A 27,902-nucleotide genomic window follows, 5' to 3' on the forward strand; every position below is an offset into this window, starting at 1 on the left:
CCGGTGTACGGGATAATCAGCAGCCTGATGACCTAGAGGCCGGGGAGGGAGTATACGTGACAATAGCCAATGGGCCTGTATAAATAAAGAACATTTAGGCAGCGAGATTTACCAGGTGGCAAGTGTCACACAACACTGACAGAGGTCTGTCACAAATGACATGCTTTAGATTTAGCTGAAAAATAACAATAATGATACACAATGGTGACAAAGGCAGTAACTGCGGACCAATGCGAGGCCAAGGTCACTGGCGACTGGTTCTCCATTATCGGCTACAGATGCCGTATCTTAATTTGAGCCAGTTTCACACAGCAGAAAAAGTTTCCTGCACCAACAACAAATGTGAATTGTTATTGTTATTTTATCTTCCAACGTCTTTGTCGTCGTCTTGTCGTGTCTCGTGTATATATATTTTTTCTTCGCATATATTTAAAAAATATTTTTCTTAACCTCAACTTCAACATACTCTCCTGCAATCCGCCTCACCCAATGGGGTATGGATCTGCTATTTTCTTTACTTTTGTACCGGAACCCCCAACAGTAGCTAGCCAGCTTACTAGCTAGTATTCAGCTAGCCACTGCTAGCAGTCATCAGCTAACCTTTAGCCAGACAACTCTTGCCAGTCTGCACAGCGTGATTCAAACCAGAGCATATTGGACTTAGTTTTCTCCATATCTCTGGATTCCTACCGCAAGCTCTGAACCTTTTTTTCAACTGGCACCTCTGTCGCGACGTCCCCTGAATGCCCATCTGCTAGCCAAGGCCCGCTAGCTGTCTAGAGCATATCGGACTGTTAGCTGAAGAGGCCCATCGGACAATTTCTTTGGCCACTATACCTATTTTGCCAATTGGCCTGGACCCTTTTACCACACGGAGCCTTGCTGATCCATCATGACTGGTCTGCCGACATAACAGCACGAGGGGGCTACAACTGACTTCTTCCGTCGCGACTTCCCTCTAAGGCCCTTCTGCTAGCTTGCTGTCCCCGGCCCGCTAGCTGTCTGAATCGCCGTGTCTCCAGCTCGCCGAGCTACTCACTGGACCCCTATGATCACGCATGCCTCTACCTAATGTCATCATGCCATTTCCATTGCTGTTTTGGTTAGTGATTATTGCCTTATTTCACTATAGAGCCTCTAGCCCTGCTCAATACGCCTTAGCTAACCCTTTAGTTCCACCTCCCACACATGCGGTGAACTCACCTGGTTTAAATGATGTTTGAAGAGACAATATCTCTCTTATTGTCACTCAATGCATAGCTTTACCTCCACTGTATTCACATCCTACCATACCTTTGTCTGTACGTTATGCCTTGAATCTATTCTACCATGACCAGAAACCTGCTCCTTTTACTCTCTGTTCCGAACGTACTAGACGACCAGTTCTTATAACCTTTAACCGTACCCTTATGCTACTCCTCCTCTTATGCTACTCCTCCTCTCCTCTGTTCCTCTGTTGATGTAGAGATTAATCCAGGCCCTGCAGTGCCTAGCTCCACTCCCATTACCCAGGCTCTCTCATTTGTTGACTACTGTAACCATAAAAGCCTTGGTTTCATGCATGTTAACATTAGAAGCCTCCTCCCTAAGTTTGTTTTATTCACTGTTTTAGCACACTCTGCCAACACGGATGTCCTAGCCGTGTCTGAATCCTGGCTTAGGAAGCACCAAAAACCCTGACATTTCCATCCCTAACTATAACATTTTTCGACAAGATAGAACTGCCAGAGGGGGTGGAGTTGCAATCTACTGCAGAGATAGCCTGCAGAGTTCTGTCATACTATCTATCTGTGCCCAAACAATTTGAGCTTCTACTTTTAAAATTCTATCTTTCCAGAAACAAGTCTCTCACCGTTGCCGCTTGCTGTAGACCACCTTCTGCCCCCAACTGTGCCCTGGACACCATATGTGAATTGATTGCCCCCCATCTATCTTCAGAGCTCGTGCTGTTAGGTGACCTAAACTGGGACATGCTTAACACCCCGGCCATCCTACCATCTATGCTTGATGCCCTCAATCTCACACAAATGATCAATGAACCTACCAAGTACAACCCAAATACGTCAACACAGGCACCATCATAGATATCATCCTAACCAACCTGCCCTCCAAATACACCTCTGCTGTCTTCAACCAGGATCTCAGCGATCACTGCCTCATTGCCTGTGTCCGTAATGGGTCTGCGGTCAAACGACCACCCCTCATCACTGTCAAACGCTCCTTAAAACACTTCAGTGAGCAGGCCTTTCTAATCAACCTGGCCCGGGTATCCTGGAAGGATATTGACCTCATTCCATCAGTAGAGGATGCCTGTTTATTCTTTAAAAGTGCTTTCCTCACCATCTTAAATAAGCACGCCCCATTCAAAAAATGTAGAACAAGGAACAGATAAAGCCCTTGGTTCACTCCAGACCTGACTGCCCTTGACCAGCACAAAAACATAATGTGGTGTACTGCATTAGCATCGAATAGCCCCCGCGATATGCAACTTTTCAGGGAAGTTAGGAACCAATATACACAGGCAGTTAGGAAAGCTAAGGCTAGCTTTTTCAAACAGAAATTTGCATCCTGTAGCACAAACTCAAAAAAAGTTCTGGGTGGGACACTGTAAATTCCATGGAGAATAAGAGCACCTCCTCCTAGCTGCCCACTGCATTGAGGCTAGGAAACACTGACACCACCGATAAATGCACAATAATTGAGAATTTCAATAAGCATTTTTCTACGGCTGGCCATGCTTTCCACCTGGCTACACCTATCCCGGTAAACAGCCCTGCACCCCCCACAGCTACTTTCCCAAGCCTCCCCATTTCTCCTTCACCAAAATCCAGATAGCTGATGTTCTCAGAGAGCAGCAAAATCTGGACACCTACAAATCAGCCGGGCTAGACAATCTGGACCCTCTCGTTCTAAAATTGTTGCAACCCCTATTACTAGCCTGTTCAACCTCTCTTTCGTATAGTCTGAGATCCTCAAAGAATGGAAGCTGCCGCAGTCATCCCTCTCTTCAAAGGGGGAGACACTCTTGACCCAAACTGCTACAGTCCTATATCTATCCTACCCTCCCTTTCTAAGGTCTTCAAATGCCAAGTTAACAAACAAATGACCGACCATTTCGAATCCCACCGTACCTTCTTCACTATGCAATCTGGTTTCCGAGCTGGTCATGGGTGAACATCAGCCATGCTCAAGGTCTTAAACGATAACATAACCGCCATCGATAAGAGACAATACTGTGCAGCTGTATTCATCGACCTGGCTAAGGCTTTCGACTCTGTCAATCACCACATTCTTATCGACAGACTCAACAGCCTTGGTTTCTCAAATGATTTCCTCGCCTGGTTCACCAACTACTTCTCTGATAGAGTTCAGTGTGTCAAATCGGAGGGCCTGTTGTCCGGACCTCTGGCAGTCTCTATGGGGGTGCCACAAGGCTCAATTCTCGGGCCGACTTTTTTCTCTGTATACATCAATGATGTCACTCTTGCTGCTGGTGATTCTCTGATCCACCTCTACGCAGACGACACCATTCGGTATACTTCTGGCCATTCTTTGGACACTATGTTAACTAACCTCCAGACGAGCTTCAATGCCATACAACTCTCCTTCCGTGGCCTCCAACTGCTCTTAAATGCAAGTAAAACTAAATGTATACTCTTCAACCGATCGCTGCCCACACCTGCCCGCCCGTCCAGCATCACTACTCTGGATGGTTCTGACTTAGAATATGTGGACAATTACAAATACCTTAGTGTATGGTTAGATTGTAAACTCTCCTTCCAGACTCACATTAAGCATCTCCCATCCAAAATTAAATCGCAACAAAGAATCCTTCACTCATGCTGCCATACCTACCCTCGTAAAACGAACTATCCTTCCGATCCTTGACTTTGGCGATGTCATTTACATAATAGCTTCCAACACTCTACTCGGCAAATTTGATGCAGTCAAATGCAATCACAGTGCCATCCGTTTTGTCACCAAAGCCCCATATACTACCCACCACTGCGACCTGTATGCTCTCGTTGGCTGGCCCTCGCTTCATATTCGTCACCAAACCCACTGGCTCCAGGTCATCTACAAGTCTGTTAGGTAAAGCCCTGCCTTATCTCAGCTCACTGGTCACCATAGCAGCACCCACCCGTAGCATGTGCACCAGCAAGAATATTTCACTGGTCACCCCCAAAGCCAATTCCCCCTTTGGCCGCCTTTCCATCCAGTTCTCTGCTGCCAATGACTGGAAGGAACTGCAAAAATCACTGAAGCTGGAGACCCATATCTCCCTCACTAACTTTAAGCACCAGCTGTCAGAGCAGCTCACAGATCAATGCACCTGTACATAGCCCATCTGTAAATAGCTCATCCAACTACCTCATCCCCATACTGTTATTTATTTGATTTATTTAGCTCCTTTACACCCCAATATCTCTACTTGCACACTCATCTTCTGCACATCTATCACTCCAGTGTTTAATTGCTATATTGTAATTATTTCACCACTATGGCCTATTTATTGCCTTACCTCCCTTATCCTACCTCATTTGCACACACTGTATATAGACTTTTTCTATTGTATTATTAACTGTATGTTTGTTTTTTCCATGTGTAACTCTGTGTTGTTGTTTGTATCGCACTGCTTTTCTTGTTCTCAACTAGCCTACCTGGTTAAATAAAGGTGAAATAAAAAAACATATATGTGAATTATAATTAATTAAAATATTTTTTAGTTTTTTTTAATGTTCTGTTAGGGTAAATCAAGTCTGAATTTTTGTAATGGAAATTATAATCTTTAGAAGCCTTTTTAACCTCACTTACTTTATAAGTTTGCATTTCCTGCTGTGCAGGAACATTTCTATTTGAGGTGGTTTATTGTGCGAACTTGACACCCTGATGCCTTCCTTAAGTCTCTATTTCGAGAACACGGTTTTGGTTAATCTCTCTATTTTAGCTATCGTCAGCTCACATTTCAAACACTTAAGCCCATCCACCGCCCGTCCTCCCCACCCCACTCCCCATGCCTTTTCTGTCTGTCAATGCACCCCTGCTTGGCCCCTCTAGAGTTCCCTTCTAACTCTAAACCTTATCCCTGTGCCAATGTCAAAGAGGGTGCTTGACCTCATGATACCCCAGATAGCCTCATCACCCTCCAACTGTCTTAGATGGTCATGGATATAGATATACTGTAGATAAGTGGCTATGGTAAAGAGTTGGCTAATTAACCAGGTCATGTCCTACCCTATACACTTTTTTTGTTTAGTGAAAATAGGAAAATATTTGTAAATTAAGTCTTAAAAATGTCAGTAAGCAGTCAATATGCAGGTTGACATTTATTGTCGTTAGGTTTTTTTTGGAGGCAGAATTTTGTGATTTTCCTAGAAATAGGCCAGCTGCAAAGTCAAAATGGGCTTTATTGTAAAAATTCATGAAAACAAGCATTTGCTTTTTGGTCTTAAGTTAGGGTTAGGCATTAGTGTGGTTATGGTTATGGTTAAGTTTAGGATTAGGTTAAAAATCAGATTTTATGACTTTGAGGCTGTACCAGCTAGTGACAACTCTGCAGACTGCCTCCAGAACAAGATTGATGACAAAAAACTGTAACCTGCATTCAGTATGTTTCGAAATACTCTAGTTTGGTGATGATAATTTAGCATTCAATCTCTCTGACCAAGGATGGGTAACTGGGACACAATGGAAAATACATCATTGTCAGACTGCTTAAAGAGATTTTATTCCACACAATTCCTGACCAAGGATAGGTACCTGGGACACAATGTAAGAGACGTAATTGTCAGACTGATTGAAGAGATTTTATTCCACACTACCACACACAGCAGAAACATGGTTTTCAGAAGGGTCCAAAACCTCACTCTTCATCAAATCCTTTCTGGAATGTCAGGGAATGTTGTAATGAAAGGAGACAAAGAGAGACAGCCAGTGAGTAGAGATTTGGCATCAAAAGATAAAAAACATCTATTAAAATATAGTGGAAACGTTGTTTGGCATTTGCCAGGGTCAGAAACCATAGATCATATATTTTACAGAAATTCTAACCTTGGAACCAACATCACGGCTCTTGGCCCGCAGCTTGTTGACCTGAGACTCAGCGATGTCGGCCCTTTCCTTGGCCTCATCCAGGTCATGCTGTATCTTGCAGAACTTGGTCAGGTTGGTATTGGCCTGTTCCTCCTGTGGTACAGAAACAAAACAAACATTATGTAGCCTGAGCTAATACAGGTGGACAGTACCTCAAGAATGAATGCATAAAGTCCACACTTACAGCTTCCTCTGCAGCTCTCTTGTAGGATTTTACTTTTTGCTGCAGCTTATCGGCAAGGTCTTGAAGACTGGCCATATTCTTATGGTGCTCCTCAGTCTGTAAATTTCAGACAAAAAAAAGGTTCACCCCATTTGTTATCAGGTCAAAAGACTGGACAGCCAATGATGGAGTTAGTAAAGATACCTGGTAGGTCAGCTCCTTGATACGCCTCTCATATTTACGAATTCCTTTGAATGCATCAGCACACTTCTTCTGCTCAGCCTCAACCTCATTCTCCAGCTCCCTCACCTGTCACAACAAAGAAATAACATTCATGTTACAGGATGCAGTATTACTTTTTTGTGTCTTCTGATGTACAGTATGTACATGTACAATATGTAATGTAAAGTTACGCTTACCCTGGCCTCCAGCTTCTGCACCTGCTTCTTGCCCCCCTTCATGGCAATTTGTTCAGCCTCATCCAGGCGGTGCTGCAGGTCCTTGATGGTCTGCTCCATGTTCTTCTTCATACGTTCTAGGTGAGAACTGGTGTCCTGCTCTTTCTTCAGCTCCTCTGCCATCATGGCAGCATCAGTAATGGCCTTCTTTGCCTTTTCTTCAGCATTTCTGCACTCTTGCACTGCCTCTTCTGCCTCAGTCTGAAACTGGGCGGTGTCAGCCTCAAGTTTCTTCTTCTGATTCAGCAGGCCAGTGTTCTATTCATACATTTTAAGAAAATAACTTTGTAACAATGTTCAGCTACAGCAGGAAATCCATAATTAGTGATTATACTTTACCTGTGAGTGCAGCAGCTGCACCCTCTCATTGACATCCATCAGTTCTTGCTCAGCCAGCTTGCGGCCTCTCTCAGTCTGTTCAAGACAGGTTCTTAGCTCCTGCAGCTCTGCCTGCATCAGATTGTTACGTCTCTCTACAATGGCAATGTTCTCCTTCAGATCATCATTGGAACGGAGAGAGTCATCCAACTGGATTTGGGCATCCTAGAGAGAAATATGCAAGGTTGGAGATACCTCATTTTGAGCAGTATCTACTAGGCACACCATCCCACTGGGCACACCACGTCATTTCAATGTGGATAATTGGGTAATATTCGGTTGGGATGTTGATCAGTGAGATTACAAACTATATTCAAATGGGAATACAATGTCAGATAGTTTGCTTATTTATACAACCGATCATTATTACTGTGCTTCATCTAATAGCAGACCAAGTGACCTGGATGGCAGTTGAGATTACATTAAAAGCATATGGTGTAAGTGATCAATGCTGTTCGAGATTATGCAGCAATTATGAAGATCTCCACAGACCTGTGACGACCTATGCATGCTATCTTGAACATGCACGCCTTATATGATTACATAGGAAGAAATGTATATCTACAGTAACCTCAATGTGGCCATGGATGTGCTGCTTATTTTAAGGTTGAATGTTACATTAGTATTTAAGATGGCCTTAACTTTAGGCTATGTACTTTATTACAAAAGTAATATTGAATTGTGGTATGTTGTCAAAGCAACCAAATATCAACATTTGAAAGAGATGTCTTCTGCTTGGATAGTTCAATATGTGCCATTAATTAATTTGTAGACAACCTGGAATTAAAACTCGAATAATTGGCACAGATGGAACTATCCAAGCAGAATAGATATCTCCTTCAAATGATGAAATTTGGTTGCATTGGCAACCAAACACAATTCAATATCACTAACGATCGTTACATTTGAAATAGAGCTCGAAACCCTAGGTCTATTATATTGTCTATTTTTAGTTGAATTCTGGGTTGAATTGAAACAATAGCTGTTGATGACTTTGCACATGCTATATAGGCCTAAATAGTATGGTGATATTTAATTTCCTCTGTTAAACTAACCTTTGGAATGACTTCTATAGCAACAGTGAATATATTTCGTTTTTATGTGGAGATCTCTCAACAATCATTCTCAAGATAGCACATTAGTAATAGTCAGTGATAAATATTATAGCTAAACTTGGTTAAAACCCTGGATGAGAGACCAAAGAGTAGCTGTAGATAAATCAATGCTCAAGTAGGAGGTGCTGCCCAGCCTTTCAAGAAAATAAAGTTTTATAGTGAATATAACGTTGAAGATCTGACGTTGTTTGAAAGGTACAAATTCAACATATTTTATATGTTTGATTATGTTGAAATTTGGTTACCATGATGACATAATCCTGTGGTTGAAATTTCACCCTCAAAACTGTTTATGTTGATTACTTTTTCAAATCTAATGTATTTTCCACATAGATTCCACATCACAATATGTTGACAAATTATGTTGAAACAATGTTGATTCAACCAGTTTGTGCCCAGTCAGATGGCAATCTGTTTTAATTTACCTTCAGATGAGCATGAACGCTCTTCATCTGTTTTTGGGCCTCAGCTGCCTGCCTGCTGGCTTGGCTAAGCTGGATTTCCATCTCATTGAGGTCTCCCTCCATCTTCTTCTTCAGCCTGAGGGCCTCATTCCTACTTCTGCACTCTGCCTCAAGAGAACTCTGCAGGGTATCAATGTCCCTCTGCAGGTTTCTCTTGGACTGCTCCATCTCCTCATCCTTCTCAGCTAACTTGCGATCAATGTCAGCCTTGACCTGATTTAACTCAAGCTGAATTCTGAGGATCTTTCCCTCCTCGTGCTCCAGGGAGGCCTAGAATACACGTCAGAAGATTCAAACTGAAAATGACAGTTGTTGATGTAAAATGGCCAATCCAGACAGAACCAGGGAAGATTTGAAATTGCACTCTTACCTCAGCTTCCTCCAGAGCAGCCTGGATCTCTACCTTCTCTTGCTCCAACTGTTTACGGACCTTCTCCAACTCATAAATTGTCTTTCCTCCCGCACCCAGCTGCTCACTCAGATCAGTTATCTCCTCTGAGAAAAAGGTGTTGCAATGAAGAAATATGAAAACTATATTGGGCACTTGCAGAACCTTGTCTCATAAAAGAGCTGTTTGTTCTTCAGTGCATGGATGCGAACATTGGCAGAGCTGAAAACATTTCAAACAAAGAGCTCTTTGCTCACCTTGAAGGTTCTTGTTCTCCCTCTTCATTGTCTCCAGCTGATCCAAAGATTCTTCATAGGAGTTCTTTAGCTTGAAGAGTTCAGTGCTCAGATATCTGGCCTCCTTTTGGGAGCTCTCCAGCTCACACTGAGACTCCTCATACTTCTGCTTCCATTCAGCCAGGATCTACATAATATAATACAATTTTGTTTCTGCTGTGTAGAATTCAGGAATTCAGATACACGTGTAAATTGAAGAACTGCATTGCATACTTTGTCAAAGTTTCTTTGCTTCTTGTCCAGGGCGGCAGCAGCAGCATTAGACCTCTCCACATCCACCGTAAGATCTTCAATCTCATTCTGCAGTCTGTGTTTGGTCTTCTCCAGGGAGGAACACTTAGCGTTCACTGCCTCCACAGCTTCTTCAGCATCCTGCAAGCGCTGAGCCAGCTTCTTCCTGAGTTGTAGATGAAGAGACAAAGCAGAAAATGTGGCATATCATTTCATAGCTTCTCCAAACTTCAGGCTCACACAAATACTCAAGGGATCGAGTCCAAAATAATAAATACCAATTCCTAAGTAATAGTACATTTACTTAGAGTTGGAATTTATTATTCTGGACTCGATCCATTGAGTATTTGTTCACTATCTGTACAAAGAGAAATGTTGCTTCTATCTAGCAGGTATTAGAATTCTAACATATAGCACTCATTCCTTACTTGGCTTCCTCCAGTTCTTCAGTTTTCTGAATGGCATCAGCCTCATACTTAGTTCTCCACTGAGCCACCTCAGAGTTAGCATTGGACATGCCACGCTGCAGGTCAGCCTTGGCCTCCTGCTCCTCCTCATACTGCTCTCTAAGCAGGTCACGGTCATGGCGAGCAGACTGCACTGCATGGGATAGTGCATTCTTTGCCTGAAGGGAGCAAGGACAGATGGGATTCATTGTATGACGAGGGCATCATCATTTATCAATAAGAAAATGAATGGTCTAAATTACCTTGACTTCCTCCTCCAGCTGTCTCTTTAGATCTTCAAGCTGTTGACCGTAGGAATTCTTTCCTCTGGTCAGCTGAGAGACCAGAGATTCCTTATCTTCCAACCTCATCTAGAAAGTAAGAGGTTGAGGAACATACTTTATCTTGTTACCTCATTCAGAGTATTTATTGCAATATCCAGAGACAAAAGTTATTCTACCTACCATTCTCGGCTTGAAGTCGGGCTTTTTGATTTGTAATGTCATTGAGGGATCTTTGGGTTTCCTCATAGTTGGTCCTGTGTTCATTGGCTTGATCCTTTAGAGTTCTACTCAACTTCTCCAAGTTAATCTTCAAGATGAAAGACAAGAAAAAATCAATTCAAGAGGTTAACAGTGACCAAATGGAAAAAAACGTTGTACTTTCACTTAGATTGATTTTTTTACCTTTGACTTTGCAACATGTTCCATGTTGGAGAGGACATCATCCAGCTCTAGCCTAAGTTCGCTCTTTTCCTTCTCCAGTTTCTGCTTCACTCTCTGAAGGTTGTCTACCTGCTCCCCCAGGTCAGCCACACTGTCAGCTTGTTTCTTTCTGAGTGAGGCAGCTGTTGCCTCGTGCTGCAGAGTGGCCTCTTCAAGGTCTCTGCGGAGTTTCTGGAACTCCATCTCCCTCTTCTTGTTCATCTCAATCTGGACCACAGTGGCTCCGCCAGCCTCCTCCAGCCTCTCACTGATCTCCTCCAGCTCTCTGGCCAAGTCTGCTCTTTGCTTCTCCACCTTGGCTCGGGCAGTTCTTTCTGCCTCAAGCTCCTCTTCCAGTGCCTCTACACGGGCCTAGCACAAAATGGCATCATCATGGTAAAATATACAAATGGTTGAAGAGTTAATATCGATTAAGGATGTCATACTTTTTCATTACCTGAAGCTCCTTCAACCTCTTTTGAAGTTGAATTATTATGCCCTGTTCATCTTCAATCCTACAGATAAGATTACCGGTTTCAAAGTCCTTCCTGTGGAATCAGTGTAATAATTCATTGGTAGCTCGTTTATGCATTTGTTTGCAGTAGAATGTAATATTTTGTGATGATTTAATCTTACTTCTTGAGGCGTTCCTCTAGCTGTTGTTTATCATTCTCCAGGTCCATTATGCTCTCCTGGGACAGCTTTAAATCACCCTCCAGCTTCCTCTTGGCTCTTTCAAGATCCATTCGCACCTTTTTCTCCTGCTCAAGGGACCCTTCAAGCTTCAGAGGATAAGAAGCAAATTACAATTTCTAGCTGATTGTTAGCATTTTTTCCATTTAAAGACCATCTAATCTCTATATAGGATCTCACATCATCAACTTGTTGCTCTAGCTTAGCCTTGGCCTTGGTTAGATTGTTGACTTTGTCCTCCTCACTCTGTAGGTCGTCCAGTGTTTGCTGGTGAGCTTCTTGAAGAGCTTTCTTTTCCTTTGTCAGCTTGGCAATGATTTCATCCAGAGCTGCCATTTCCTCAATCAGGTTCTTCACCTGTGAACAGACAACATGCACTACCGGTCAAAAGTTTTAGAACACCTACTCAAGGGATTTCTACATTTCTACATTGTAGAATAATAGTGAAGACATCAAAACTATGAAATAACACATATGAAATCATGTAGTAACCAAAAAAGTGTTCAACAAATCAAAATATATGTTATATTTGATATTCTTCAAAGTAGCCACACTTTGCCTTGATGACAGCTTTGTACACTCTTGGCATTCTCTCAACCAGCTTCATGAGGTAGTCACCTGGAATGTATTTCAATTAACAAGTGTGCCTTCTTAAAAGTTAATTTGTGGAATTTCTTTCCTTAATGCATTTGAGCCAATCAGTTGTGTTGTGACAAGATAGGGGGGTATACAGAAGATAGCCCTATTTGGTAAAAGACCAAGTCCATATTATGGCAAGAACAGCTGAAATAAGCAAAGAGAAACAACAGTCCATCATTACTTTAAAACATGAAGGTCAGTCAATACAGAACATTTTAAGAACTTTGAAAGTTTCAATTCGCAAAAAACATCACACGCTATGATGAAACTGACCCTCATGAGGACCGCCACTGGAATGGAAGAGTTACCTCTGCTGCAGAGGATAAGTTCATTAGACTTACCAGCCTCAGAAATTGCAGCCCAAATAAATGCTTCACAGAGCTCAGTAAGAGACACATCTCAACATCAACTGTTCAGAGTTGACTGTGTGAATCAGGCCTTCATGGTCGAATTGCTGCAAAGAAACCCCTACTAAAGCACACCAATAAGAAGAAGAGACTTGCTTGGGCCAAGAAACACGAGCAATGGACATTAGACCGGTGGAAATTTGCCCTTTGGTCTGGAGTCCAAATTTGAAGAACAAATTTGAGATTTGGACCACAGAGTGAAGGAAAAGCAGCCAACAAGTGCTCAGCATATGTGGGAACTCCTTCAAGACTGTTGGAAAAGCATTCCAGGTGATGCTGGTTGAGAGAATGCCAAGAGTGTGCAAAGCTGTCATCAAGGCAAAGGGTGGCTACTTGAAGAATCTCAAATATAAAATATATTTTGATTTGTTAAACAATTCTTTGGTTACTGCATGATTCCATGTGTGTTATTACATAGTTTTGATGTCTTCACTATTATTCTACAATGTAGAAAGTGGTAAAAATAAAGAGAAACCCTTGAATGAGTAGGTGTGTCCAAACCTTTGACTGGTACCGTATAAGTTTTGACCATGACAGTTTACAATCTAAGGTAACACACCAAGTAATTTAGTCTCCTCAACGTTTGACCGGTAGTGTAGGCTGAGCACACTGCTTTTAACCTTTTAAAAAATGTTTTGTGTTCTTCATACAGATTCAACAATTAAGAATGACCTTGTTCTCAGTGGCATGCTTTTCCTTCTCCACTTTAGCCAGAATGAGCTCCAGATCATCAATATCCTTCTTTAACTCAGAGCACTCATCCTCCAGCTTCCTCTTCTTAGCAGTCAGTTCTGCATTTATTTCCTCTTCATCCTCCAGTCTTTCCATCAGCTCTTTGCCTTTGGCCCCAAGCTGGATCTTGTTTTTGATCAGCTCCTCACATCGCTCCTCTGCATCACAGAGATTATCTTGCTCCTGCCAAACACCTCGTAAATATATAGATACAAACAACATACAAACAACATACAAACAACATACAATTGACAGCGCAGTGTAATTGAAGTTGTGTGACATGTCAGTATCCTTGCCGCCCTGGACTGAAAGCTAGCTTTTTGGTAAAGATGTATGTACGCTAGATTTTGTAGTAGAGTGCTGAAGACCGAAGCTTGATACAACAGTCAGCCACAACATTATCATTTTTGGAAATGTGATTATAAATGTAACTCACCACCTGGACATGAAGCTGGAGATGATTATTTTCTTGTAGAAGCGAGACCATCTTTTCCTCTAATTCCTTTCTGCGAGTCTCAGACTTGGAAAATGCTTCTTTAAGCTTGATGAATTCTACCTTCAAGTTGGCCAACTCCTTCTCGGCATCAGCAGATTTCAGCAGAGGCTTGATCTTGAAGTACAGCTTCATCCAGGGCCAATTCTTGACCACCATGAATGCACGGATATTCCATTGGATGACAAGCAATGCCCCCCTTGAAGAAAACCATTGGTAACTTTAACATGTTCATGCATGGGACTATATTCCCACATCAGTGCTATGTGAATAAACTGAAAAACTACTTCAGATGTCTACATTTTATAGCGTATCAATATAAATACCTGTGGTCAAGGATCTTCTTATACTCCATTCGTGACAGAACACCACGGGCTCTGGCTTGAATACCAGTGATAATTTTGGACAGGCGCTCATCTCTCATCTCCTCTAATAGACCCAGAAGGCCAGCCTTGAAGAACACCTAACAAAAATAATATTTTAGTGAAATGTAATTTAAAAGTCAAGAACAATGCGCTTCAGTACAACGCTCCTAGGATTTCATCCATGCCTTGCTTTGAATCTTACCTTGGTATGTCCAAACTTGTACTGCTGGTGATCGATGTCGAGCGAACCCAACAGTTTCTCAGCTCCGTTCTTGCTGTCAATGAATGTTCCCTCAGGGTTAGCAGCAGGATTCAATATGCGATATCTGTAAGAAGGAAACTGGTAAATAATATTTAAATGTGTTACATGATTAAAAGGGGATAGAACTGTATTATATTTTACAATACCTTTGCCTGAAGTCTCCATACAGGATTCTATTCGGGAAGCCCTTTCTGCAGATCCTGATTCCTTCCAGCACACCGTTACAGCGCAGCTGGTGCATGACCAGAGGATTCTCCATGGCCCCAGGAGTCTTGGTCTCATTGGGGATGATGCAGCGCACAAAGTGAGGGTGAGTAGACCTCAAGTTGGTCATCAGCTTGTTCAGGTTTTCCTGTGGTAGAGAGTGAATTCCCACAGATACCAAAGTTTTACCAGAAAAAAAATGTTAAGGGGGAAGATCAGCTTTAATATTGCAGATAGATTGTGACTTCCATCAATGTAATTTTCTGCATAATTTCCAATCCCTCATAGATTTTTTGGGGTGAATATAAATACAGTACCAGTCAAAAGTTTGAACATACCTACTCATTCAAAAGTTTAAAAAAAATGTTTACTGCTTTCTACATTGTAGAATAACAGCAAATACATCAGCACTATGAAATAACACATATGGAATCATGTAGTAACCAAAGAAGTGTTAAACAAATCAAAATATATGTTATATTTGAGATTCTTCAAAGTAGCCACTCTTTGCCTTGATGACAACTTTGCACACTCTTGGCATTCTCTCAACCAGCTTCATGAGGTAGTCACCTGGAATGCATTTCAATTGACAAGTGGGCCTTGTTAAAAGTTCATTTGTGGAATTTCTTTCCTTCTTTGCAAAAAAACATAAAGCGCTATGATGAAACTGGACCGCCACAGGAAATGAAGACCCAGAGTTACCTCAGCTGCAGAGGATAAGTTCATTAGAGATACCAGCCTCAGAAATCGCAGCCCAAATAAATGCTTCTGAGAGTTGTAAGTAACAGACACATCTCAACATCAACTGTTCAGAGGAGACTGTGTGAATCGGGGCTTCATGGTCGAATTGCAAAGAAAGAAATTGCAAAGAAACTACTACTAAAGGACATCAATAAGAATAAGAGACTGCAGCGATACGCCATCCCATCTGGTTTGTGCATAGTAGAACTATCATTTGTTTTTCAACATGACAATGACCCAACACACCTCCAGGCGGTGTAAGGGCTATTTGACCAATAAGGAGAGTGATGGAGTACTGCATCAGATGACCTAGCCTCCACAATCACCTGACCTCAACCCAATTGAGATGGTTTGGGATGAATTGGACCGCAAAGTGAAGGAAAAGCAGCCAACAAGTGCTCAGCATATGTGGGAACTCCTTTAAGACTGTTGGCAAAGCATTCCAGGTGAAGCTGGTTGAGAGAATGCCAAGAGTGTGCAAAGCAGTCATCAAGGCAAAGGGTGGCTACTTTGAAGAATCTAAAATCTCAAATATATTTTGATTTGTTTAACTCTTTTTTTGGTTACTACATGATTCCATATGTGTTATTTCATAATTTTGATGTCTTCACTATTATTACCTTCTTGCCTTTGTGCTGTTGTCTGTGCCCAATAATGTTTGTACCATGTTTTGTGCTGCTACTAAGTTGTGCTGCTGCCATGTTGTGTTGCTATCATGTTGTTGTTATGTTGTGTTGCTACCATGCTGTGTTTGCATGTGTTGCTGCCATGCAATCCCTTTTGCCTTCTGGTAGGCCATCATCGTAAATAAGAATTTGTTCTTAATGAAACTCTACCGGATCGGTGTCCCACCCACGGGACGGTTGAGCTAACATAGGCTAATGCGATTAGCACGAGGTTGCTTAAATATGCTAATCTAACTGCACTGTCCAATTTACAGTAGCTATTACAGTGAAAGAATACCATGCTATTGTTTGAGGAGAGTACACAATTTTGAACATGAAAAGTTATTAATAAACAAATTTGGCACACTTGGGCAGTCTTGATATAACATTTTGAACGGAAATGCAATGGTTCATTGGATCCGTCTAAAACGTTCTACATACACTGCTGCCATCTAGTGGACAAATTTTAATTTGCAGCTGGGCTGGAATAATACATTATGGTCTTTCTCTTGCATTTCAAAGATGATGGTACAAAAAAAATAGAAAAGAACAGTTGTTTTTTTCTATGTATTATCTTTTACCAGATCTATTGTGTTATATTCTCCTACATTCGTTTCACATTTCCACAAACTTCAAAGTGTTTCCTTTCAAATGGTACCAAGAATATGCATATCCTTTCTTAAGGGCCTGAGCTACAGGCAGTTAGATTTAGGTATGTCATTTTAGGCGAAAATTGAAATAAATGGGTGGATCCTTTTAACTGACTTGCCTAGGTAAATAAATATATATTTTACATTAATATTTTCCCCTAACCCTACCACCCATCCCCTAATTAAGGTAAACTAATGGACAACAACACTTAGGCTTCCTCTTCCAGTTTATTCATAGTACAGTATATACATTTTACGGACACAGTATATTTTACAATAGTTATCTTTTGTTTGTTTTTAAGTCCCATCCTTCAGCTACCCTCAACCCCTCCCATCTATCTCTGAAGACCATCCAGTTTTTGATTACTGTGTGCCATATATTTTTCAACTGTGCTGTGATTGTTTCACAAAAGTTATGAACCTTTCTATTCTCACAGTTTCTACAGGTTGTAAATTAAAGAAACACATTTTTTACAGGAGTTTTATTATATTATTGGTCGATTGATTATGACTTTTCAAATCACCCATCAGTGCTATTTGCAGAGTTAGCTCGAGGTAAATGTTGCAATTCTTCAGCCATTTCTGAACCTGCAACAAACTACATATGAACGGTACCAAAACTAATGATCTAATGATTCTGTCTCTGCAGAGCCTGGATGGTTGTATCCCCCATATATATAACATTCTATTGGTTGCAGGAATTTTGTATAATAATTGAAATTGAAAAACTCTACATTTTTCATCCGGCTTCGTTTTGTGTATCAGTTTATAAACCATGTGCCATGGAATCGGTAGATCGAAAATCTCTCCCTAACTATTTTACATATATCTATATGGCACAGCTGTCAATACTTTTTCATTTATCAGACTTTTCTTTAAAAAATGTTGGTCTTTAATGCACGGCCGACTGACAAGTTCCTTACTTTCTCCCCCTTCCACTTGCCTCTTCCATTTTTGTGGTAATGCTGCAACTAGTTTGTTTTAATTTGGGGTAGAGCAGACATTTATATACATTTTTGTTAGCTTCATGTGTGACATAACTCCACCAGTCCTATTTATGATATAAATGACAAAGATTGCATGTTTAAAAAAATATTTTTTTTATCAATTAGGATATTTGAGTTTAACCATCATTTTTGTTGAAATATTTGTTCTGTCTTTTCTGGTGAAGGAAACTGAAATTGCAACAATCTTTCTATAGCTTGTTTTAAAAAATAGCAATATTTTGGAGATTATTTCATTTTGTTGTATAAAACAAGGCAACTACATACCCTGTGAAGTGCTGACACCGTTTGGAAAGATGATCCCTTTTTCTATTTCTCCTTCTTCCCACTGTCAGCTGAAGTTAGAAAATTAAGAAATTAAGCCTACAGAAATCCTTCAGCCATTCAGGCACCCATGAAGAGTTTGTGCTTTACTCTTTATGAAGATCAGTCTTATTGAAATGTGAATATCTGACCAAGTGTACAATACCTGAGTCTGCACTAGCATAATTGGCAAACAGGATAGCCAGTAACTTAATTGCAGACTTCTGGTACAGTCCTACAACAGTTTCATTTAAGGGATCCTTGTTCTTCATCAGCCAGTTGCTGATGTTGTAGTCCACAGTACCAGCATAGTGAGCCAGGGCAAAATGGGCCTCTGGTTTCCCTTTGATAAGCCTGGGCTTCTGGAAGTTGTTGGATTTTCCAAGATGGTTGTCGTAAAGCTTGGTTTTAAAGGTATCATCGCTGGCCTTGGGGAACATGCACTCCTCTTCAAGGATGGACATGATACCCATTGGCTGAGAGGAAGAAGGTAGAGGTAAGATAGTTCACTTGACTCTACTGAGAGGTTGTTGTCTGATACAATCATATTTAGTAGTATGTATCATATAATATTTAATTTGGTCCATAGATGCAGTTAACGGCTCACTTGCCTTTACAGTATTTCAGTTACCTTCTCAATAAGGTCAATGCAAGCATTTACATTTACATTTACATTTAAGTCATTTAGCAGACGCTCTTATCCAGAGCGACTTACAAATTGGTGCTTTCACCTTATGACATCCAGTGGAACAGCCACTTTACAATAGTGCATCTAGGTCTTTTAAGGGGGGGGGGGGGTGAGAAGGATTACTTTATCCTATCCTAGGTATTCCTTAAAGAAGTGGGGTTTCAGGTGTCTCCGGAAGGTGGTGATTGACTCCGCTGTCCTGGCGTCGTGAGGGAGTTTGTTCCACCATTGGGGGGCCAGAGCAGCGAACAGTTTTGACTGGGCTGAGCGGGAACTGTACTTCCTCAGTGGTAGGGAGGCGAGCAGGCAAGAGGTGGATGAACGCAGTGCCCTTGTTTGGGTGTAGGGCCTGATCAGAGCCTGGAGGTACTGAGGTGCCGTTCCCCTCACAGCTCCGTAGGCAAGCACCATGGTCTTGTAGCGGATGCGAGCTTCAACTGGAAGCCAGTGGAGAGAGCGGAGGAGCGGGGTGACGTGAGAGAACTTGGGAAGGTTGAACACCAGACGGGCTGCGGCGTTCTGGATGAGTTGTAGGGGTTTAATGGCACAGGCAGGGAGCCCAGCCAACAGCGAGTTGCAGTAATCCAGACGGGAGATGACAAGTGCCTGGATTAGGACCTGCGCCGCTTCCTGTGTGAGGCAGGGTCGTACTCTGCGGATGTTGTAGAGCATGAACCTACAGGAACGGGCCACCGCCTTGATGTTATTTGAGAACGACAGGGTGTTGTCCAGGATCACGCCAAGGTTCTTAGCGCTCTGGGACGAGGACACAATGGAGTTGTCAACCGTGATGGCGAGATCATGGAACGGGCAGTCCTTCCCGGGAGGAAGAGCAGCTCCGTCTTGCCGAGGTTCAGCTTGAGGTGATGATCCGTCATCCACACTGATATGTCTGCCAGACATGCAGAGATGCGATTCGCCACCTGGTCGTCAGAAGGGGGAAAGGAGAAGATTAATTGTGTGTCGTCTGCATAGCAATGATAGGAGAGACCATGTGAGGTTATGACAGAGCCAAGTGACTTGGTGTATAGCGAGAATAGGAGAGGGCCTAGAACAGAGCCCTGGGGGACACCAGTGGTGAGAGCACGTGGTGAGGAGACGGATTCTCGCCACGCCACCTGGTAGGAGCGACCTGTCAGGTAGGGACGCAATCAAGCGTGGGCCGCGTCGGAGATGCCCAACTCGGAGAGGGTGGAGAGGAGGATCTGATGGTTCACAGTATCGAAGGCAGCCGATAGGTCTAGAAGGATGAGAGCAGAGGAGAGAGAGTTAGCTTTAGCAGTGCGGAGCGCCTCCGTGATACAGAGAAGAGCAGTCTCAGTTGAATGACTAGTCTTGAAACCTGACTGATTTGGATCAAGAAGGTCATTCTGAGAGAGATAGCGGGAGAGCTGGCCAAGGACGGCACGTTCAAGAGTTTTGGAGAGAAAAGAAAGAAGGGATACTGGTCTGTAGTTGTTGACATCGGAGGGATCGAGTGTAGGTTTTTTCAGAAGGGGTGCAACTCTCGCTCTCTTGAAGACGGGAGGGACGTAGCCAGCGGTCAGGGATGAGTTGATGAGCGAGGTGAGGTAAGGGAGAAGGTCACCGGAGATGGTCTGGAGAAGAGAGGAGGGGATAGGGTCAAGCGGGCAGGTTGTTGGGCGGCCGGCCGTCACAAGACGCGAGATGTCATCTGGAGAGAGGGAGAAAGAGGTCAGAGCACAGGGTAGGGCAGTGTGAGCAGAACCAGCGGTGTCGTTTGACTTAGCAAACGAGGATCGGATGTCGTCGACCTTCTTTTCAAAATGGTTGACGAAGTCATCTGCAGAGAGGGAGGAGGGGGAGGGGGAGGAGGATTCAAGAGGGAGGAGAAGGTGGCAAAGAGCTTCCTAGGGTTAGAGGCAGATGCTTGGAATTTAGAGTGGTAGAAAGTGGCTTTAGCAGCAGAGACAGAGGAGGAAAATGTAGAGAGGAGGGAGTGAAAGGATGCCAGGTCCGCAGGGAGGCGAGTTTTCCTCCATTTCCGCTCGGCTGCCCGGAGCCCTGTTCTGTGAGCTCGCAATGAGTCGTCGAGCCACGGAGCGGGAGGGAGGACCGAGCCGGCCTGGAGGATAGGGGACATAGAGAGTCAAAGGATGCAGAAAGGGAGGAGAGGAGGGTTGAGGAGGCAGAATCAGGAGATAGGTTGGAGAAGGTTTGAGCAGAGGGAAGAGATGATAGGATGGAAGAGGAGAGAGTAGCGGGGGAGAGAGAGCGAAGGTTGGGACGGCGCGATACCATCCGAGTAGGGGCAGTGTGGGAAGTGTTGGATGAGAGCGAGAGGAAAAGGATACAAGGTAGTGGTCGGAGACTTGGAGGGGAGTTGCAATGAGGTTAGTGGAGGAACAGCATCTAGTAAAGATGAGGTCGAGCGTATTGCCTGCCTTGTGAGTAGGGGGGAAGGTGAGAGGGTGAGGTCAAAAGAGGAGAGGAGTGGAAAGAAGGAGGCAGAGAGGAATGAGTCAAAGGTAGACGTGGGGAGGTTAAAGTCGCCCAGAACTGTGAGAGGTGAGCCGTCCTCAGGAAAGGAGCTTATCAAGGCATCAAGCTCATTGATGAACTCTCCGAGGAACCTGGAGGGCGATAAATGATAAGGATGTTAAGCTTGAAAGGGCTGGTAACTGTGACAGCATGGAATTCAAAGGAGGCGATAGACAGATGGGTAAGGGAGAAAGAGAGAATGACCACTTGGGAGAGATGAGGATCCCGGTGCCACCACCCCGCTGACCAGAAGCTCTCGGGGTGTGCGAGAGCACGTGGGCGGACGAAGAGAGCAGTAGGAGTAGCGGTGTTGTCTGTGGTGATCCATGTTTCCGTCAGAGCCAAGAAGTCGAGGACTGGAGGGAGGCATAGGCTGAGATGAACTCTGCCTTGTTGGCCGCAGATCGGCAGTTCCAGAGGCTACCGGAGACCTGGAACTCCACGTGGGTCGTGCGCTGGGACCACCAGATTAGGGTGGCCGCGGCCATGCGGTGTGGAGCGTTTGTATGGTCTGTGCAGAGAGGAGAGAACAGGGATAGACAGACACATAGTTGACAGGCTAGAGAAGAGGCTACGCTAATGCAGAGGAGATTGGAATGACAAGTGGACTACACGTCTCGAATGTTCAGAAAGTTAAGCTTACGTAGCAAGAATCTAATTGACTAAAATGATTAAAATGATACAGTACTGCTGGGGTAGGCTAGCTGCGTTGTTGACACTACCCTAATCAAGTCGTACCGTTGAGTGTGAAGTTTCTACAATGCTGCTTTTCGGGAGCTAGCTGGCTAGCTAGCAGTGTTGGTTACGTTACGTTGCGTTAGGAGAACGACAATAGCTGGCTAGCTAACCTAGAAAATCGCTCTAGACTACACAATTATCTTTGAAACAAAGACGGCTATGTAGCTAGCTATGTAGCTAGCTACGATCAAACAAATCACACCGTTGGGACTGTAATGAAATGAAATGAAAATGTGATACTACCTGTGGAGCGAAGCCTGCAAGTCCATGCCAAAGTCAATGAACTCCCATTCAATTCCCTCTTTCTTGTACTCCTCTTGCTCCAGAACAAACATGTGGTGGTTGAAAAACTGTTGCAGCTTTTCATTGGTGAAGTTGATGCAGAGCTGCTCAAAGGTGTTGTACTGCAATTATAGATGGTTAGATAGTTCGGTTTTCACATAAAGGTTCCTATTGGGAATATTACTTGACAGTGTTCTTTGAGAGCCTAAATTGATATTTGATAATAATTGTCTATTTATAAACTCACATCAAATATCTCAAAACCAGCAATGTCCAGTACACCAATGAAGTACTGACGAGCCTGCTTGGTCTCCAATGACTGGTTGATTCGCACAACCATCCACATGAACATCTTTTCATACACAGCTTTGGAAAGGGCACCAACGGTATAGTTCACCTGTTGGACAGTTTGCCCCTTTGTGACCCACTCGTTCCCTACTTTGACCCTTGGGTGACAGAGACCCTTTATGAGGTCAGCAGAGTTCAGGCCCATGAGATATGAGACTTTGTCAGCACCTGGGAAAGAAAACCAGTGAGTTTACCCATGGATTCACAGAACTATTTCATCTCAATGCTTTTGGCTTTTAGCCAGGTCTCACATTCAGTGCCATCAGCCTCTGCCTGGTCCTCACGCTGTTTCTGCTTGAAACTCATGTTGCCATAGTGCATGATGGCACCAATCAGCTTATACACTGAGTTTTTCTCCTCCTGAGTAAAGCCCAGCACATCAAAAGCATTCTGTGGAGGAAAAGAAGAGCAAAGCGAGGTAGTAGTAAGAATTGGTCATTTAAAACCCCCCACTGACATTTCATGATGTAATAACCACTCTACTATAGGGGATATTATTATTTCAAACCATGAACAGGGTAGGCTACAATGTTTACTTGGCAAACAGTACCAGTCAAAAGTATGGACACACCTACTCATCCTGGGGTTTTTCTTCACTTTAACTATTTTCTACTTTGTAGAATAATAGTGAAGATATCAAAACTATGAAAAAACACATATGGCATCATGTAGTAACCAAAAAAGTGTTAAACAAATCAAAATATATTTTAGATTTTAGATTCTTCAAAGTAGCCACCCTTTGCCTTGATGACAGTTTTCACACTCTTGGCATTCTCTCAACCAGCTTCATGAGGAATGCTTATCCAACAGTCTTGAAGGAGTTCCCGCACATGCTGAGCACTTGTTGGCTTCTTTTTCTTCACTCTGCAGTCCAACTCATCCCAAAGTTGGGTGATTGGGCGATTGTGGAGGCCAGGTCATTTGATGTGCCACTCCATCACTCTCCTTGGTCAAATAGCCCTTACACAGCCTGGTGTGTTTTGGATCATTGTCCTGTTGAAAAGCAAATGATAGTCCCACTAAGCACAAACCAGATGGGATGGCATACCGCTGCAGAATGCTGCGGTAGCCATGCTGGATAAGTGTGCCTTGAATTGAAAATAAATCACAGACAGCGTCACCAGCAAAGCACCCCCACACCATCACACCTCCTCTATGCTTCACGGTGGGTGGGAACCACACATGCGGAGATCATCCGTTCACCTAATTGGCTTCTCACAAAGACACAGCGGTTGCAACCAAAAGTCTCCAATTTGGAGATATCAGTGGGGGGTTTTAAAGGACAGATTTCCACCAGTCTAATGTCCATTGCTCGTGTTTCTTGGCCCCAAGCAAGTCTCTTCTTATTATTGGTATCATTTTGTAGTGGTTCTTTTTCAGCAATTTGTCCATGAAGGCCTGATTCACACAGTCTCCTCTGAACAGTTAATGTTGAGATGTGTCTGTTACTTGAACTCTGTGAAGCATTTATTTGGGCTGCAATCTGAGGTGCAGTTAACTCTAATGAACTTATCCTCTGCAGCAGAGGTAATTCTGGGTCTGCCTTTCCTGTGGCGGTCCTCATGAGAGCCAGTTTCACCATAGAGCTTGATGGTTTTTGCGACTGCACTTTGAGAAACTTTCAAAGTTCTTGACATTTTCCGGATTGACTGACCTTCATGTCTTAAAGTAATGATGGAGTGTTGCTTCTCTTTGCTTATTTCAGCTGTTCTTAGCATAATATGGACTTGGTCTTTTACCAAATAGGGCTATCTTCTGTATACCCCCCTACCTTGTCACAACACAACTGATTGGCTCAAACGCATTAATAAAGGAAATAAATTCCACAAATTAACTTTTAAGAAGGCACACTTGTTAATTGAAATGCATTTCAGTTGACTACCTCGTGAAGCTGGTTGAGAGAATGCCAAGAGTGTACAAAGCTGTTATCAAGGCAAAGGGTGGCTACTTTGAAGAGTCTCAAATACAAAATATATTTTGATTTGTTTAGCACTTTCTTGGTGATTCCATATGTGTTATTTCATAGTTTTGATGTCTTCACTAGTATTCTACAATGTAGAAAGCAATAAAAAATAAAGAAAATCCCTTGAATGAGTAGGTGTGTCCAAACTTTGTCTGGTGTTGTATGCAACATAACAAGCTGGCTTGAAATTCAACAAGACAACACTTTGTTTTCCCAAATAAAAGAATACCAAAATACCAAAATTCAGGGGCCAGAGTGACGGTGAATAAGTAACTCACATCTGTTGCCATCAGTTCATCAGCGTCATCAATAGACAACACAGTTGTCTCCCCCTGGGAGATGAAGGCGTAGTCATAGGGATTAGCTGTCACCAGCAACATCTCTGTATACCCATGAGGCCGGGGAGAGAGACATAGAAAGACAAATATAGATATGCTATTACTTATTATTACACTACACAAATTAATGCAGTCAATACACCATTGTTATCTAATTGTGGTACTGACCCAGTAATTCAGGTTTCTTGTTTGACAAGATCTGATAGAAGATGTGGTAGTCCCTCTCAGCTTTCAGCTGAAAAGTGACACGAGACTTCTCCAGAAGGTCTGGAAAGAAGTTGATTTAGAACAGTAGACAAATACATTTCTTACAGCCACTGTTGACTATTTCTCTCTGATTTTTCAAAGTCTGTTATCTTTGGACTTACATGTCTCAATATCAGCAGAAGCAAGCTTTCCTCGAGTGTCAAAATGAATCCTGATAAATTTACCCTAAATAAAATAGTTTTGTTAGTTTATTTTTGGGTGATTAATGCTGTATAAGAATATCCATCAGAAACTCACAAATCTTGAGGAGTTGTCATTTCTGATGGTCTTGGCGTTACCAAAGGCTTCCAGGGCTGGGTTAGCCTGGATGATTTGATCCTCCAGAGTTCCCTTAGAATGGTATAGAAACACATGTTAGATGCTTAGCTTTACAAATAGCTACAAAATTGCTCAATCATGAAAATATGCATGTCAAAGCTGTCTCAGATTGAATACCTTGTTTTGGGCGGCTGCATCTTTCTTCCCGCCACTAGCTGCAATGCTTGCAAAGTACTGGATGACTCTCTTGGTGTTCACAGTCTTTCCAGCACCAGATTCTCCACTGGAAACACAGTAATCTTTAAAAAAATTGCATTTATTTATCTTATGTAACATGACAGATAACACACTTTTTAAAAGCATGTGAGTAGAATGGGTAGTGGATTACTTACGTGATCAGAATAGACTGGTTCTCACGGTCTATACAGGTTATAAAAATGCAATTTTATACAATTATCAGAATTAATTATCATTATGATTCCCTTACATATTTTCTAAAGTAACTATTTTAGTTTACCTGTCAACATGTTCTGATAGGCATTGTCAGAGATAGAGAAAATGTGGGGAGGAGCTTCTTGCCTCTTCTTGCCTCTATAGGCTATGACCACAGATGGATCATACACTGGCAGCCACTTGTAGGGGTTGACAGTGACGCAGAACAGCCCTGAGTAGGTCTGTAAAATATATATTCAGTTGAAAGTGCATAACATTTTAAGTGGAAGAATTAAGGCCTAACATTGGAAAGTAATTACTATGGTTTTGGTGGGGATAATTTACGTAGAAAAAGTTGTCAATTTAAGATTCAAATTTTGAACTTAATGATGAAGCGACTCTCATGTGCTCACATAGATCATCCATGCTGCGTAACGCTCTTTGAGGTTGTACAGAACAGCAGGCTCGTGGAGGAAGGTCAGCATGGCCATGTCCTCAATCTTGTCAAATTTGGGAGGATTCTGTTGCATAATCTGAGAGTCTTTGAAGGTGAGAGTCTGTGAGAAATTAGAGAGATTATGTAAAGACAGTTAAGCCTTGTTCACATTGGCAGTTTGAAGTGACTCATATTCGATTCAAATCTGTTATTTTTCTTGCAGTCTGAACAGCCAAAAAGAAAATGGAATAAAATGTTCCAAATCGCATATGAAGGTGGTTTGAAATCAGATACAAATCTTATTCCTGTCCTGGAAAGCTAAACAGCTACCTAGCTAGTTGATGACTGAGGCTAGCCGAAAAGGACTACTTTTGAAAGTTGGATCATCTTATCCTTTGAGGCTTTAAAAGTGTTCTTACACTATGATTTTGAACATTCAAAGCAACTGGGAAATGTCCGTGGCAGGCATTGTTGTCACCTTAGCTTGCTACATAACTTCTGAGTTAAATATTCTTAGAAATAAAGGTGCTATCCAGAACCAATAAGGGTTCTTTGGCTGTCCCCATAGGATAACCCTTTGAAGAACCCTTTTTGGTTCCAGGTATAACTCGTTTGCGTTCCATGTAGAACCCTTTCCACAGAGAGTTCTACATGGAATCCAAAATAGTTTTACCTGGAACCAAAAAGGGTTCTCCTATGGGGACCGCTGAAGAACCCTTTTGGAAGGGTCATCCTACACTAATCAACCTCCACCACTGCCAACACACCCATCATTACTATGACAACTAGCGTAGCTATGTCAGCAAATGACTGCTGTCTGAATACACACATCTGATTTGGTCATTTGTAACTTGCTGTTTGGACATTCAGTATTCCAAAACAGATTTGAGCATTAAGGCCTGCAACGTGAACAAGGATTTATTAACCACTTAATTCTGCATGATTTTACAACCTTGTTCTGGGGGGGAAAAGGGAAGCAGAATTCAACTTGGTCATTTGAAGTAAAGCACTGACCTTCCCATTCTGTGTCTGCACAGTGACCAAGTCTCCTTCGCGGCTGGTGACGGACACCTTGACAAACTCCTCCACGGGGTCTGGTACAAAGAATTCCTTCTTCATGTCGAAGGGACGAGTCTGGGCCTCCAGACGCTCCCGGTCAGATTTCCCCAGGTACTGGGCTGCCACCCCAAACACCGCCATCTCAGCATCACCCATGGTTGCACTGTGAGAAAGAGAAAATGCCAAATTAGTTCAAGGTTACTTTATGTTACATTTTACATTTCCACTATACATGTCTCATTACACCACTAATCATTTGTCAAAAGAACAGTAATAAATCCTACAATTAGATTTAAATGTATGTAATAATTATCAGTCGATAATAGTTTACGGAGTGTTCATTTACCTTCAACACTGCTAAGAGGTGAAGATGAATGGAGGCTTCAGAGCTGTATCCCTGCAATAGCAGAGATCATATTTAACCCCTGTTGGCCCTGCCTTAAAAGGCCAAGAACACTGTAACCCCATGACCCTCCTCCCCACAACACACACACACATACACAATCCTCACTATCACCCACTGACTCACAAATGACTGTTGAGGGACATGCCACTCTTGCCTAGAGATGAGCATTGTTGTCTGGCTCCATTCCCTTGACCGGGCTTCCACAGCTCCATTGTGATTTTATGAGATAATGTCCAGGAATTTCAAATGTCTTTCCTGTGAGTCATACTTATACAAGCACTCATTACTAAA

The 27,902-nt window shown here is 42.6% G+C and overlaps 1 pseudogene; it reads right to left on the bottom strand.

Annotated features, from left to right (window-relative positions):
- Positions 1-5,758: 5,758 nt before the first annotated feature.
- LOC115114481 (myosin-7-like) lies at positions 5,759-27,361 on the bottom strand (annotated as a pseudogene).
- Between the last annotated feature and the right edge of the window lie 541 nt (positions 27,362-27,902).

This window comes from Oncorhynchus nerka, linkage group LG9b (genome assembly GCF_034236695.1).
Source record: "Oncorhynchus nerka isolate Pitt River linkage group LG9b, Oner_Uvic_2.0, whole genome shotgun sequence".
Lineage (NCBI taxonomy): Eukaryota > Metazoa > Chordata > Actinopteri > Salmoniformes > Salmonidae > Oncorhynchus > Oncorhynchus nerka.